At 32.7% G+C, this 15,902-nt stretch overlaps 1 protein-coding gene and 1 long non-coding RNA gene across 2 annotated transcripts in view; one reads left to right on the forward strand and one right to left on the reverse strand.

The window, feature by feature from the left end:
• LOC115878420 (dynein heavy chain 6, axonemal-like) overlaps positions 1-15,902 on the reverse strand; it is a 112,005-nt gene that overhangs the window by 23,178 nt on the left and 72,925 nt on the right. The gene's annotated exons all lie outside the window — the stretch shown is intronic.
• LOC115878422 lies at positions 10,086-12,184 on the forward strand. Its single transcript, XR_004049521.1, has 2 exons — positions 10,086-11,515; positions 11,783-12,184. It is a non-coding gene; the product is annotated as an uncharacterized LOC115878422 (long non-coding RNA).

Consider the following 15,902-nt stretch of genomic DNA (forward strand, 5'->3'; position numbering starts at 1 on the left):
GTTGTTAGATCTTATTTTTATTTTCTTATACAACATTATCAGTTTCTTAGAAAAAAAAACTTTTATTTTACCTGATCTTCAGTTTCCAAAGTTATCCTTATTATATAAGTCTTTCGTTGTTCTTCTCATAGCTTTGCCAGAAATTTCATCATCATCCGACTCCTTTGTTCTGTATTATTTAGACTTTGTGATCTATATTTCCCACATTTATGAGGGATATAGAATGGGAACTTCTATGATTACATATGCATGTCTCCAGTAGTACCTTGAAAATCTCAACCTGATATATTTTTATTAAAAACACTAGGTCCACCCTGTAAACAACTTAAATGATAGAAATATATATTAGTACTAAATACTTAATAATCTAGCTAAATTTTAACAATACCTGTTTTATTTCAATCCTGGGTACTAGTATTACAGTTTTTAGAGTTGGAATAGACTTAGGGCTAGTTTTCTCTGAACCAAATTATAATAACAATCATCTGTGATATGATCCTACAGACATAATACTGAAGACAAACTCATGGCATGTACTTCATTCCCAACGATTTTGGCCATTTCTTCGATCTATTAAATATATAAATTACAAATATTTTACTTAAATGAATTATAGTTTATTCTTAGCAGTGTCAATACACAAAAATTAATGAATTATTGTCAATAGCAATAAAATTTACAAATAAAAAGCTAATATTGTACAACAAATAAAATGCAATAAAGTGTTATCATTTGATTTTTTTAAGAAATACAGAAATCTTATATTTTTAATTTGTCGGCAAAAAATCGACAGTATTTCCATCACTATAAAATAGGCTCTTTAATGCCGAGTTTATACAACATAGTCGTAATCATAATGGCAATTTTAGTCATAGTTATAATAGGCACAATCACAATTTTAATATGCGTTTATACAGCATAGTCTTAATAAAAAAAATGTAAATTCAGTTGAACAATAACCTAATTTTCTTATTTTTTTTATTTCATAATCATTGAGGTGTATTTTTGTTTAAATTTTATACTCAGGTTTTCTCAACACGAAAATTAAAATTATTAAACTTAAATCCTTGTTTATCTTAAACATAGAAATGAAGATATTAATTGATATGATAAAAATTGACGCCTATGTTGTATAAACCCGGTATAGGATAATATTATTAGCTTACCTTTCAGCTGTAACAGTCAAATTTCCTCGCTACGACCTCTATGTGCTGGCTCATAAATTATCGCAAATAAGTATTGTTTTTGCATCACGTTTACTATAATTTTATTATTAAATATTATTTTATTTAAATTTTACGATTATGCAACCCGGTATACACCGCGATATTATATAGCCACAGAATATTGTCACTGGATACCGCCCAGCATTAGAATTTTTGTCCATCTCTCTATATCTTTGGTCATCACTTGTCCCTTGTCACTGTCAGATCAAATCAGATGTTTTTGGATTTATTTATCCTTTGTTTTGGTTCTTTGAATAAGAAGACAAAGGAAGGAGCATAATGCTATCCATGTATTCATGCATGGTGGGCGGAAAAGGCACCATAAAAGCTCTCTAGGGTGGGGATCCTTGATAGTTCTGTTTGACGATTCATTTGACACATTTGAATTTGATTTGAAATTTTGTGGATTTGTCAGTCTTTATGGAGCTTATTTTATGTTATTTATTATTTATTCTACTACTGATAGTTGTATAAAGGTAGTAAATCTAGATGGAAATTGTGGCAGAACTTAAATTAACAGTGACACTATCGCGATTTATCGAAAAAGACTCTAAAATAGTTGGTTGTGTAGCGTGCGGTAGATCTCGACAAAAATTGAGTGAAATAATGGAACAACTTTTCGCTAGTAAGTGACTATATAATATACATACGTGTAGTAAACCGATTATTTATGAAATTCACTTAAATTAACTAAATTATATATTTTTCTTGCATTTTAGCTTTGATTTTAGCTTTTAAACGTGCAGTGAAAAGAAATGTATTTGTACGGATTTAGAATATGTCATTTGATTAAGTATCAAAATTTGTGAAGGGCATAGTTCGGAAACCATAAGTCCGGGAAGAAAAATGTATAGAATCATTTTTATAGAGAATTTTATCAGCTTTATTCTTATCTACAGGATGTTTTTCGGTAGATTTTATAGTTTCCGAGATATAAGCAAAAAAGTAAAAAGTTGGCATTTCCTCCCCACTCCTTGAGCTCATCGTCTGTTGGAATTTTTTCCGCCGATGGGCTTTTTATTAACTAATTTGACTGGGGTATCAGTCATATAGTTAGCCAGCCATGTACCGATTATTAAGTACACAGCTTCAGTATACTCTTAGCAAGTCTTTGTTAAACTCGTTCTGTTATACCGTATGATCGAGAAAAAATGGCGTCAGCGTTGGCTATGAAATGAAGATCGCTGTCATTTTATATGTAAATTTATATGGGAAATGCCATCGATCGTCATTTCCCAGCCAACATGACGCCGTTTTTTTTTCGATCATACGGTATAAAGATAAAACCAAAAAATATACCATCTACATAAATACATATAATAAACTACTCAAAACAATTATCGCACATTTTCTAAAAAAAATATTAATTTGAAAAACAAGACACTTTGAATTCCCTGACTTACAGTTGTAAATAGTTTGGATACTGAGAAGGGAAATTCGAAATAAAGTGAAAACAATAGAACTAGTTGAAGGTTCAATACTGTACAATGCCAAAAAAATGTACCGGGTGACCAACTAAGAATGGACGCCGGCTGTATCTCAGAAACTACTTATCGTATAACTTTGGGAAAAAAATTCTGATAAGTAAATCGATCAAGAGAAATCGCTGGAAATTATTTTCAAGTTCGAAAAATGTCCGCTAGGGGGCGTTTATCTAATAGCCAATCAGAAAACAGGGTTTTTCTCAAAAATATGCAGGTGAACAGGTATTTTAAATATTACTTTTGTAATCACCGAAAAATTAGTAATTTTTTTGATATAAAGTATTTTGCTCTATCTCATGAAATAAAGTGGTGGGGGAAGGTTAAACTTGTTTTTATTAAAATAAGGATAACTTTGGTTTGGGTTACCCGATTTAAACGAACTAGGACTCGTTTAAAAGAGCTTTTTTTCCTTAATAATCTCCAGTATAAATTTAGTTTTCACAATTTTTTTCGTGGCCGCTAGAGGGCGCTGTTTTACAGCATAACAGATATTGCGCTTTTGCATAAAAAATTTAAATAGGAGGCTATATTTCTCTTTGTACAGTTAAATAGAGCACAACATTTCCAAAATATCAGCGCAAACCGCAACTTTCTATTTTCTCTCTAACCGGAGATATTAAGAGAAAAAATAATGTTAGGCTGTCGCTTAGGATTATATAGTCTAAAAATTATAGTATTAGGCTAGGAAACAAAAAGAGGTAAATTGGTTGCATCAAAATATCAAAACAAATAATTTAGTTTCCTTTTAATACCATTTAATTATTATTTATGCATGTTCGTTCTTGATTCGATCCTATAAATTAAAACCCAGGCATATTCAATCCGATGACCTAGCTGGCCATGGAAGTGTGCCACTCCAGCGTCTCTATCTACTAAAGTAAGTGGTATCCAAGAAGCCCCACACATTCGTAGCAAAATAAGCGGCACAACTGCCTCACCAATACCAACTGCATTCATGCTGATGAAAGTGCAACAAATGCAATTTCATCATGATGAATCCCCTAACAAAATTAGCAATTCATTTCTTAGAAATTAGGAATAATTCATTTCATTCGGATAATTAAAAAAGTCCAATCATTCGCCATCCTAGAATTCCTGAGTAAATATTTACCGACCAACGGTCTTGGTGCTAAACTACTTGCATTAAGGGTAGATTTGGACCAGTAGTGCATATTGTTAAGATTCGCACCTTCGTTCGGTGCCATATGAAAAGTGACCCAAACGACATAAACTTTATAATATAATAACAAATAACACAAACAACAGGTAAAACACGAAAACAAGTGAAATCTAGGACGAACTTGGATTAATAACTAAATGGCGTTACATGAATTAAACTCCTAGTTTTCGGCCATACGAAATTCGGCCGTTTTCTGTTAAAAGCAGTATGGCGGCACAAAATTTCTAGAAATTTTAATAAAATTATTGATTGTCGGACTTTCGGACATTTTAATCTGAGAACTATTCACGTATAATTAACCAAGAAAATCGTAAAAATTGTATGGATTGATGATAATGTTACATAAACGTGTTTAAATAATTATGACGTCATTTTTCATTTTCACGTCAAAAGATAGAAAGTTGCGGTTTACGCTGATATTTTGGAAATTTTGTACTCTATTTAACTGTGCAAAGAGAAATTTCTTTACGCAAAAGCGCAATATCTGTTATGATGTCAAACAGCGCCCTCTAGCTACCACGAAAAAAATTGTGGAAACAAGATTTATACCGGAGATCATTAAGGAAGAAAAGCTCTTTTAAACGAGCCCCAGCTTGTTAAAATCGGGTAACCTAAACCGGAGTTATCCATATTTTAATAAAAGCAAATTTAATCTTCCCCCACCACTTTATTTGATGAGATAGAGCAAAATACTCTATATCAAAAAAAATTACAAATTTCTCGAAGATTACAATAGTAATATTTAAAATACCTGTTCACCTGCATATTTTTGAGAAAAATTCTGTTTTCTGATTGGCTATTAGAGAAACGCCCCCTAGCGGTCATTTTTTGAACTTGAAAATAATTTCCAGCGATTTCTCTTGGTCGATTTACTTATCAATTCTTTTTCCCAAAGTTATACGATAAGTAGTCTCTGAGATACAGCCGGCGTCCATTCTTAGTTGGCCACCCTGTATAATCATCTGCCTATCAAGTCGCTTTCATTCTTTCCCGCATTTCGCAAAGCTCTAAAATCGTACTTACTGGAGAGAGTTCTATATTCGGTAAACGACTTTTTTGTTGATGTTTAATTATGAACAATTTTGAATTTTAAAATTTTGATCATCTCACATACTGGTCAAAGGTCAAGTATTTAATATTTTATAACTCTAAAATTATATCTATTTACCTGTTTATCTATCTCTTATACCCGTACTGTTCTGCAATTGTCCATGTATATTCTTTTTGTTATTTTAATGACTTAAATTTTTTTAAATTATTTGTATTGTGTATTTTTTATTGTTTGTATTTTTTTGTGCTTTTGTTTGTTTTGTGAGTGCTTTGTCGATGAAACCGTTTTGGCTTTTTGTACAATAAAGAGTTGTTTGTTTTGTTGTTGTTGTTGTCAATACATACTTATGGAGCCGATCGGCCGACTATTTGATTGCATGTGAGCGCGGCTCCATAGGAATATTTTGGTTACATAGGAATATTAGTGGGGTCGGATAGCTCTGAAAATCATAATAAAAATATTTCAGTTCTGGCGGCGAACTTGAATTTTTGGATATGGATAGTACATATACCAAGCATCAAATTTTTGGACCCCCCACCACTGGTATGACGTCATTAAAGCGGGGGGTCAAACAAACGGCTCTTAGGCATAGAAATAATTTTTTTTTGTAATAATCCATTTTAATTTTATTTTCTATACTAAAATAATTTATTTGAAAATATTTTTAACTCTTTTTAATTATATGGCGGCCATTTTGTTACATAAATGTCAAAATTTTTACATTTTTTCTGAAATTTCGAGTTTGATATCAATTTATAGGTTTTTGGGGTCAAAAAATTTAGTGATGGTATTAAAATTTTATTTGGATTAATATGTAAAAAAAATACCCAGACTGATTTTGACAAATCCTGAATTTTATCGAGCCATTTTTAAGTATCTAGTACCTACAGAGTGTATGGATATATTACTAACAGTACCTTTATGGCTTACCTATCTTATTAATGTAAAACTGTATTTGTTAGTGTTTCAATTTCAGACTGACTTTTTTTAGGTTTATTCTTATCACTATGATAAATTATTTCAATGTATGTAAAGTCTGTCTCAAAGTATATCGTGTTGGCGTTTGACCTTATTGCTTTATTGCCTCTTGTTATCGGGTGGATAATAATGGGACAACCTTGGGAACAACAATGGGGCCTCCACCCGATAACAATAGTCAATTAAAAAAAAACAAAAAACAAACGCCAACACGATATACTTTGAGACAGACTTTACAAAAGTACATATTTGTAATTTTTTATTATATTTTTTTTCAGGAGAAAAGTGATAGAAGATAGTGAAACCAGTGATTATAAATCTGTGAAAACTTTTAAAAATAATATGTTTATAATTGTTATCACAGGTTATATTTACGGTATGAAAGTGTTTATTTTGAGAAGAAATAAAATATTTTAAATAAAAAGATGTCACTGAAGAGAAAGCACGAGCTTGTGGAAGTTAGCCCATCTTTAAAAGCACTCCTACCAAGAATTGATTACACAGAATGTTTCTTATGCCAAATAAGAACATTTTTGGCAAAACAGCTAACAACCGCAATTTTTATTGGAAAAACAATAGTTTGTACACTCGAAGAATCAGTAATATCTTCTTCAACAGAATTGGATCTTTCAGATATTTTGCCATCGCGGCATGAAGAAGCAGACGGTCGCCTTCTTCTGCATGCTAAACATGCAGTCGATAATGGCCACAACTGCGTCACCATTCGAACGGTGGATTCAGATGTTGTTGTCATTGCAGTGTCAACATTTTTTAAAATTAAAAACATTCAACAACTCTGGATTGATTTTGGAACTGGGAAACATCAAAGATTAATTAGCATCCATGGCTTATGTTCCCAGACTTGCAGATATCTATCAATATTTCATTCTATAACAGGTTGCGATACTGTGTCATCATTCTGTGGGGTGGGTAAGAAAGGAGCTTGGAAGGTTTGGATAGCAGATCCTAATGTTAATTCGGCTTTTGAACAACTGGTTATGGGAAGAGATCCAGATGAAGATATTTTGCGTACTATGGAAAGATTTATGATTCTATTATATGAAGCGACATCACCCTTGAGTACTGTTAACGAGTGTAGACGTTTCTTTTTCATAATAAAATAGGGCCATTGAGAATATACCTCCAACGCAAAATGGTTTGATTCGACATATCAAGCGAGCCAGTCTACAAGCCCTTATATAGAACAACTGCTTGGAAAAATACTTTCAAGTTCCATTGCCTGATAATTGGGGATGGCAAAAAACTTATTTTATTAAAATGTTATTTTTATTTAGTGTGGAAAAAAAATATTTGAAGTGGAAACATCGGAAATCGAGATAAATAGAATTTAGAATGTTAACTTATTTTTAATTTTCAAGTCGTTTTTATTCATACGTTTGATGAAATAAAATATTATGAACATAAATAGAAGTTTATATTTTAGTATAAAGGTTGGTGCATAGGGGATGTTGGGGAAGGGATGCATAAAAGAAAAATGTTGAGGGGTTGTTTGGGGTAGCATCTAGTTGTAGATGTATCGTATTAAAATTTTAATATCATCACTAACTTTGTCGACCCCAAAAACCTATAAATTGGTATCAAACACGAAATTTCACGATAGATACATATTAAAGATAGAGACAGATAGAGACATTTATATAACAAGATGGTCGCCATATAATTAAAAACAGTTGAAAATATTTTCAAATAAGTTGTTTTGGTATAAAAAATAAAATTAAAATGGGTTTTTATAAAAGAAAAAAAAGTATCTATATGCCTAAAAGCCGTTTTTTTGACCCCCGCTTTAATGACGTCATACCGGTGATGCGGGGCCCCAAAATTTTGGGATCTGGGGCGTCTTTTGATGCCTGGTATATGTACTATTCATATCCAAAAATTCAAATTCGCCGCCAGCACTGAAATATTTCTATGCTATACGACCCCACTATATAGGCAACTAAATAGTCGGCCGATAAAAAAGCTTCCTGTCGGCGTATAGCCTAAAGCTGAGCGGGCACTGGGACCCTATTCTGTCTATATTTTCCGTTTCTGATCCGAAAATTCAATTCGGTTTGCTACCGAACGATGAAGTTGTCGAATGTTATTGTTAGCGCGCATTGCGATTGGAAGAACCACTTTTTCTACGAAAAAAAATAATTGAAAATTCCAAATTTTCACTTCATTTCAATGCTAAAACTCCCTATTATAACCTTCGTAAAGGGAAACACCAGAACACCTCATCACTGAGTGCGCCGAGACGACGACCATCCGTGCCATGAACTTTGGTACGGCTGATGTCAAGGATGGCGAGCTGGCCTCTATGGAGCCGTCTCAGATACTGGCTTTTGGTAAAGCCTTGAGACTGTATGATGAGTTACAACTCGTTATAACTCAAGAAAGGGGAACACACAATAGATCTTTAAGGTCGCGGTAACTCCCCTCCTAAACATTCTACATTCTACAACCTTCGTAAAGCGAGTAAAAAACAAGGTTATGCCCAGTGTTGCCAGACACACCCTGTGTAAAATCGACGAAAACGTTCGACTTTATATTCGTTTTTTTACAGTTAGTACTTACTTTAAGAACACGAAAAATGAAAAATATAATTAACGAGGCAACACAAAAAACACTATAAAAATAAATTGACATTAAAATCATTACATAATTTAATAATATTAATTAATTTGTGCGTTGAAGAGCAATCAAAACACGCTTGAGCGGGCTGTTATGGCAACTTTAATGTGACTAGAGCAAGTCAAAACCAATGCAATCAAAACCCGCTTATCGAGTCATTAACAAAGCTATCTTAACGTCTACGAACAGCCAAATCACTACTGTTTTGAGTCCCTCCACGTCAACTTTACTTCAGAAGAAAATTATATAAAATAAGTTTATTGACAACGTCGCAAATTCTATGCAAATGGCTATAGATGACATACCGATGATCGATTAACTGTCAATCGAAAAAGTCATAAATGGTCATAATATTGCTGGCTTGGGATGTTGTAAATAAACATATTTTCTTAATTTTTATGCTTACAAAGAAGATTCGTTATATTTTTGTGCTTAAATTATGTCATTCCAGTCTATAAGGTAATAAAGTGCTAATATGTGATTTTTTTTGACTGAATCAGTGTAGAAAATTTTACATATTTACTGTCCATGTCCGTCGCCTGTACCTAAAATTCGTTTTTTTGCCGCTTTTTAAAGATAAAACACATTCATCCAACATTTTTTGAACAAAATGTTCAATTTAAGATAATCTTGCAAAAAAATACTAAGTCCTAAATGTGTAGAGACCTGTTGTGCACCAGAGCCTAAGATATTTTTTCCAGAAGGGGTAAGTAATATTAAATTTTCTTTTAAGCACTGGAGGGAATCCGTATGACTATGCAGCAAAAAGAAGTCTCGCTTCCCTTTATAGAAGTACATGAAAATTTTGCAGGATAAAAGAAGAATGCTGGCTGTTGAATCTTCATTTGCAATGTAGAAAAGACAAATGAAACAAAAAGGAGTTAATGTAATGTTGTTGAGAATGCAGCAACTGCCAATCTGCTAAACAATATACATAGTGTACAGAATCGTAAAATATATTTTTATATGAAGATAAAGATTTTGTGGTTTCGTTCTCTGCGCATATGATTAATAGTTTTTTTTTTCTTATCAGGCTACAAGATGTCGTAAAGATATGGGTTGGACAAGGACTGAATTTTTTTATTCAATTTCGTTCAATATAATGTTTGTAATAATGTTTAAAAATTTTTTTTTAGAATTATTATATATTAAAACTTGTGTTATAACTTAATTATTGTATTTATTTTAAATTTAAAAAGCCTCAAATAATAATCATGATATAAATATAATAAAATAAAACATGTTAATAAAACGAATATACATGTTTGGTGCTCTTCTTAGCCTGTTCACCAACCTCTGCGCTCTGATTAGATCCAAATCTTTGAAAAATATTACAAATTTTCCCCTTATTCAACACTTTATATCTAAATTATACTTTGGTGTCTATCATATATAAAACCTTCGCAATAACACACGAATTCTAGTCTTTTTTCGAAACTATCAAACTCCTGACAGAAAAACTTATTTGATGAATAGAATTATATTCGCGTCCAGTCCGAATGTATTATCTTGATTTTTCTATACGTAGTACCGTCCCTGCGTGCACAATTTTAAAGCTATAAGCTAAATTCCCTCCCGCTACCAGCCTAGGTGGCGGCGCCGGACCTGGCGCGGCGGTCGGTATTCATTCGTCTTTCGTGCACGGTGCAGTGCGGATCGTAGCTCTCTGATTTCTTCGTCGTAGATCGATGAAGCCATTTTGTTTATTCTCTACTCATTTTGGATATTACTATGTAATATACGGTGTTCTACAGCTAGGTAGAACACAAGGAACAATATGTAAGTATTGTATAATATTTATTTTTAGAGAAAAACGAAGTGGACGTAAATAACGGAATATTAGAATTAGATAAAAGAAGAAAACAATAAGAATATTATATATATCGGACTGTTGTACTCTCAGTGAGACAAAGTTCGTACGTGTAAAGAATGTCCTTCTCCTTGTAAGAGGAATTCTCATTTATATAAGGTTCTATATCTCGCAGTCAAGAGAATATTATAAATGCCAAAGTGTTGCATCTCCGAGTGAGTCAAATTTCGTACTTTTAGAGGATGGCCATATGAGAGAGATTCCTTTTATAAGTCAATATTGATATCCCACTATCGAGAGATAAATTACAGGTATCACAGGTAAGTATCTTATAATATTTATTTTCAGGTAATTAAATAATGGAGGGAAATAATTGAAGTGGAAGCAAATCTCTAAATGTAGAAATTAGAGGCAAGGAGGAGACAATGGAAGTAGACAAATGGAGAAAGCAATAAGAATATCGTATATATCGAACTGTTGTGCTCCCAGTGAGACAAAGTTTCCTATTTAGAGAATGCCCTTCTCCTCGTGAAAGGGATTCCTATTATATGAGGTTAGAAATCTGGCTATCAAATAATATTATAAATATCGAACTGTTGTTTTCCCAGTGACGCAAAGTTTCCTATTTATAGAGAATGCCCTTCTCCTCGTGAGGGGGATTCCTATTGTATGAGGTTCTAAATCTCTCTATCAAGAGAATATTATAAATACCGAAGTTGTGCCGAAGTGTTGTATCACCCAGGGAGTCAAATTTCTCATTTTTCGAGAATGGCCGTCTCCGTGTGAGGGATTCCTTTTATAAGTCATTGTTGATATCCCCTATCGAGATATTAATTACACGTATTACCGGTGAGTATCTTATAATACTTATTTTTAGGAAATTAAATAATGAATGGAAATAATTAAAGTAAAAGCAAATTTCGAAATATGGAAATTAGAGGCAAGGAGGAAACAATGGAATTAGACAAAAAGAAAAAATGAGAATAACATATATATATCGAACTGTTGTCCTCTCCGTGAGACAAAGTTTCGTACTTACAGAGAATGCCCTTCTCTTCGTGAGAGGGATTCCTATTATATGAGATTCTAGATCTCGCAATCAACAGAGTACTATAAATGCCGAAGTGTTTTATCTCCCAGCAATGAAATAAGGTATGAAACAAAATTTTGTACTTTTAGAAAATGCCTATCTCTGGAATGGATTTCTTTTTTTATGAGATTTTAGATCTCACTCTCAAGGGAATATTATTTATATATTTAGGTGCCAAATATTTGTATCTCCCAGTGAGACAAAATTTCGTACTTTTAGAGAATGCCCATCTCCGTGTGGGAGGGATTTCTTTTATACGTTATCGATAGCCTTATCGAAAAATTAATTACACGTATTACATGTAAGTCTTTTAGAATATTTATTTTTAGACGAATATTGGATGGAAATAAATAGAAGTACATCCCGAAATGTGGGGATTAGAGGAAAGGAGAAAACAAAGGGATGAGGAATATTGTATAAACACGGACTGTTCTTCTCCCAGTGTTCTTTTCATAGCGAGACAAAGGTTAGTACTTTTAGATAATCCTCTACTCCGTGTGAGAGGGATTCCTTTTTTAAGATATTCCAGAGCTCGCTATCGAGATAATATTATAATAACCGAAGTGTTGTTGTCTCAATGATACAAAATTTTTTAATTTTAGTGAATGCCCTTCTCCGTGTGAAAGGGATTCCTTTATAAATGACGTTCTCGGTCTCGTTATCGTAGAAGTAGATTTCACAAAAGAATTTCAAGTGATAAATCTAAAAATTTTAGACCCTCAAAAAAAAAACGATATATTTCAACAGGAAAACTCCCCCACACATTATATTTATAAGGCTGTACGTTCAAAAAGCAGGACAGTCGTTATTTAAGTGTCACTATCTCATAACAGATCGAACACAAGGTCAGCAACTAGGAAGAGGAAAATAACCAAATCTAGCGATTTGTGCAGTTTGTTGGGGGAAGGGCAATCCAAAGAGACTACAGAACATTCGACTCTTCGATGATGATACATTCTTCTTCGGGAGCGAATTCAGTCTTAGCCAATGATCTGGCTTCAGCACAGAACAAGGTCAACTTTTATATCTGAGAAAATATTTTAACTCCATAATTTACCAAGGAGCCATGGCATGTCGCCTATCCTCTCCTGTGTCATAATTGTTAAGATGAAGTCCAGCATATTTTCGAAATCAAACTCTTAAAAAAAAAAAAAAAAAAAAAAAATATCTGAGTTATAAAATAATAGTCGTCGTAGACTCAATATTCTTTTAAAAGAAGAGAAAAATATTCATAAATATATCATGGAACAAATATGGACGGTTGTTATAGATACCGGACGCATAGTCCTAATGTGGTTGACGGTATCTTGTACAAAAGGTATCAACTATTTTTCCCTCTGAAGGATTTTCAAATGAAAATCATGAGGAAGAAGGACCTCTGGATAAATTTACGTTTGAACCTTGCTTAGAGGAAAAGATACAAACAACGGAATGTATCCAGATATTTGTGACAGATATTCGAATATGTCTTTACCTTCTTTCTTTGAAAAAAGAGTGTGATACATGAGGCACGAGCGGCCAATTCATTAGATGCCCTCCAGTTTGCTGCCTTGGCAGCCTCCTACCATAAAATAGGCGACAACCAACTTAACGTTGACCTCCAAGTCATTAAAAGTAATCAACTTAGCTGACCAGCTAATAATAATGACTCAAATATGTATATATTTAATAAAATAGCTAATATCGTAGATTTTCATAGCTAATATATAATATATGTATATATGTATATATAAAAAAAAAACGTCTCCTATTTTTCTCTATTTTGGCTAAAGAAATTTCTCTATTTTGGCTAAAGCTATTCTAATGGAAATGTAAGTTTTATTCTAAATCTTAAGAAACACGTAACTGTATCTCATTTCAAAAGGAGCTCCTTATGATAACGGCTGTTAAATGCTAATTTGTTTATGTAAATCTTTGACTTTCATATGTTGGAATACTCACCATCTACATTTAGAGTTTATATTTACCCATTTCGGTCTATAAAAGCAGTGTTGTGTTTTGGCCAATACTTTATACATTTTGACAAAGTGACAGACTTTGTGCAAATTATCGAAACAAAAGTTAGTTTTTCTTACAGCTTACAGTATATAATATATATTTTCTCCTCTACAATACACTTTCGAAAGAGATGATTATAATAACATTAATGTAAACTTTCGCAGACTTTGAATTTTTTCTTAAATATATCTGGATGGTTTCTCGTTGAAAGAGGCTTTTGTAAGATAGGATGTGTCTAAGGTTTACTGCATTAAAATTTTACCATAAATGTTCCCTAACAGTTCTACTTTCTTATCTAGAAATTTCGGAAAGAATAGACATATCAATTAAATCATAAAGTAGAAATAGTTTTCTTGCAGTTTTACGTATATAAATAGATTATATAATTCTTGCCGTGAACTGCTATGAAAAATAATAAATCATATATTTGTTTCACGTTTAACCTTAGTTATCAGAGACAGATGTCAGTTTGTTTTTAGTCAGTATATAATTATATATGCATATCATAGTTACTGAAAATTATCAATAAAAAAAAATAAATAAATAATACAAATAATAATAAAACTTCTGGTATAAAATTGACACAGATCAATATCTGTGTCTACTTTATATCAATGTCCACAATATCCATACCAATGTATGGATCGAAACCTAATTTATAATGTTATCTAATATTAATATCGGTTAAACCTCACTATAATAGTCGAGTTATCCACGCAGTTCTACATTGAGACAGGGATTTCTATCGACACGATGAGTTAACTGGTTTATAAAGTATAATTGAACAATTTTGGCAGAATCCTTTATGGGAGTGCCATCTTATGGGTTTCTGTCTCTGCTTAGTATGCATATATGTATATGTTAAATTGTCACAATTTAATAAATCCATGTATTGATGGCCGTTAAATTGGTTTCATCTTGGTTGCATTCAATAAACATATTTATAATCTCAGCTACTTTTGTCTCAAAAAAAAAAATGCTTTCTGCACCGCATCCATTAATTTGCAACCATCAGTTCTTTAAACATCTACGTATAGAAAAATCAAGATAATACATTCGGACTGGACGCGAATATAATATACGATCAAACGAACTTACCTGAAGTGAAGTTCGATCGTAATTAATCGTCGCTTGAATTAATGAATAAATCTTTGAAAAATGAATACCGACCGCCGCGCCAGGTCCGGCGCCGCCACCTAGGCTGGTAGCGGGAGGGAATTTAGCTTATAGCTTTAAAATTGTGCACGCAGGGACGGTACTACGTATAGAAAAATCAAGATAATTCATTCGGACTGGACGCCTCATATAATTACGATCGAACTTCACTTCAGGTAAGTTCGTTTGATCGTATAATTATTATACGTTACCGAGACAACTAGAGCTTTCGGTACGGGAACCTAGGATTCGGTAGGGTTTCCGTTCGGTTCGGAGCTACGGACTAGCTTTATGCACAGACTATACTACAGATAAGGCCCTGGGCGGGGAATTGCACGGAAAAAAATCATTTCTATATTCAGGAGCAATCATATACTTAATATTTTACACTTTCTTTAAGGATAGTATTCTTTCCATGAGTACAACAAATATTTGGATCTATTTTACTTTTACACTTGCTTTTTAAATATATATAGTTATAGTCACTTTAAGTAATTTTGAATCTAAACAAAAAGAATATAATGTCTTATATTTAAGAAAAACTTATATTACTATCAAGTGAATAAAAATCTTTTAACGACACTTCGTGACGATGTCGTTAAAAAAGTGAGACCAAAAAAGAGATGGGTCGATGACGTCAGGGCAGTGGCGGGAAGACAATGGATAAGATTGGCTAGAGATCGCGAAGCATGGAAAAACCTAGAAAAGGCTTATATCCAACACTGGATGGAACCAGGCTGTGAAGAAGAAGAAAAAGAAGAATAAAAATCATTTAGCAAAGAAGAAACTATTATTAAATGAAGTATAAATACTTTTATATAATAAGTATTCTTAACTTTTTAAAAACTTCTACTTGAAATCGATGTATACTTTAAATAAGCATATTATTCTCGGCGCGAGAATAACACCCCATTTCCAAAAGTTACTATTCTTATATTAAGTGACCATCCCCAACAGCAACAACGCAACGTGCATTCCTGATTGCTACCTTCATTTCATTGGATTTCTGTTTCTCTCATGCGATACGAGAAGCGCCGACTAGTCGGGTAGGTTTATAAAGTTTTTTTGTTATTGTTTATGCTCGTGATATGTGAAAATGGAACCTTCTTCAGGCATGGGAGATGATTTGATCCCAAAATTTCAAGGTAAGTTTAGCAATAATCCTACATTATTTGATGACATTGGTTGGTGGTTAGGGGGACTCCATTTTAATATGCATATTATTTCTTATACACCTGTGGTAAACTAGGTATGTACGCGTTTGGAATAATTCAATTATGTTTTAACAATTTTTAT

Source organism: Sitophilus oryzae, unplaced genomic scaffold (assembly GCF_002938485.1).
Source record: "Sitophilus oryzae breed Bouriz unplaced genomic scaffold, Soryzae_2.0 scaffold_1509_pilon_pilon, whole genome shotgun sequence".
NCBI classification, from domain to species: Eukaryota; Metazoa; Arthropoda; class Insecta; order Coleoptera; family Curculionidae; genus Sitophilus; species Sitophilus oryzae.